The following is a 1,513-nucleotide window of genomic DNA, read 5'->3' as shown; positions in this document are numbered from 1 at the left end:
GCTCTTGGCTCTAGATGCTCAGCGTGTGGCTTTGGCCCTCTGCTCACTGCAGGTGTCGGTGACTCAGGAAGGGCTCTCTGAACCCTGGAAAGGGCTGGGTTTTGCAGAGAAACCGGTGTCCTGCAGCGAGTGGGGGAATTGAGGATTGTGACCGGAGCAAAGGCTGCCACCATGGTTGRGATAAAGGGATGAGAGCATGATGGTGGATGAGGAGGGAGCAGGGTTTGAGAGCTGGGAGAAGAGAAAGTAAAGGGGAATGTTACTGCTGCCTACAGCTACCTGCTGGGAGGGTACTGATTCTTCCTGGCGGTGCTCAGTGACAGGGCAAGAAGCAAGGGGGATGATTTCCCTCTTAGAAAAAAATTGTTGTAGTGAGAGTAGCTGAGAGCTGCTGTGGGGGCTGCAGCCTTGGAAGTACACAACCCATGGCTGGAACAGCCTGGACTCGACCTTATCTAAGCTGGCATGGAATGAGTGTGAGTTGGACCAGAGACCCACCTCACCAAGGCCTCATCCACCCTCCCCTCAGCCCTCGCTCTGGAAAAACTGCTGCAGGTTCCCGGCAGCCGCTGGCGCCTGCGCCCTGCTGCTTGGCCTTTGCTGAGGAAGCCGAAGCAGGAGCCCCTGTTTGAGCGGCGTGCGAGCCTCTGCCTCTGCTTGCAGGGCTTGTGGGCAGCCTAGGGTGAAACCCCAGCCCCATCGCGTTTTGCTGCGCTGTGAGGTTTTGCGCTGGTGCGACTGGCCCCTAAGAACCGCAGCCACGGCGCAGGGGGGCGTTAAGGACGAAGTCCTCGGCGTGCTCCTCGGCGGAGGGCCGCTCCGCCAGAGCTGCAGGCGGTTACGGGCTGAAGGGCTGGCTCCGCCATCCAAGCGTGTTCGGACGGAGCCGCCCGCATCCGCGTCTGCATCCGCGGCGCTTGGCTGTCACCTCGCTCCGGGGCGGTGAGAAGCCTCCGTGCCCTGGGAGCACCCATAGCGCCGGGGGCAGGCGGGTCTGCGGGGTGCTGGACACCCTGATTCCTGCCCTCCAGAAAGGGACGGGATGGTGCTTGGGCTGGGAGACGGCCGTCTGCTGGCGTCCCGCTGCGGTGGGCTCGGCTCGGCGTGCAGCCACCGCCACGCTTGGGCCTCGAAGGGCGCCTGAAAACTGCACCGGCCCGTTTCCCACCCCCCAAACAGCACAGGGTGGTGGTGGTGATGTGGGGGGGGGGCAGTGGGCTGGCTCTGTGCCCATACGGCTGTGAGGTTCCCCATAGGCCTGCCCCCCGCAACCCCCAGCATCGCTGTGCCCTGGGCTCCTCTGACTGCTGCCACCCCCCAACCCTGCGCGCACACGGACACACGGACCACGGGCTGAGGGGAGCTTGCACGTGTGCTCTTAATTAATGAGAAAAGGGGCTCCCGGGGTGGGGGGGACACCTGTGATGCCCCCCCCCCCCCCCCCGGCTCCCCTCAAGGCGTCTTCTTCACGACGTGGATGAAGTAGCAGGGGATGTGGGCCTGCCCCGGCGTG

The sequence above is a fragment of the Rhea americana genome, unplaced genomic scaffold (assembly GCF_003343005.1).
Source record: "Rhea americana isolate MKP2758 unplaced genomic scaffold, rheAme1 scaffold_424, whole genome shotgun sequence".
NCBI lineage: Eukaryota > Metazoa > Chordata > Aves > Rheiformes > Rheidae > Rhea > Rhea americana.
The sequence above is the reverse complement of the archived record's forward strand: the minus strand, read 5'-3'. Positions refer to the sequence as shown.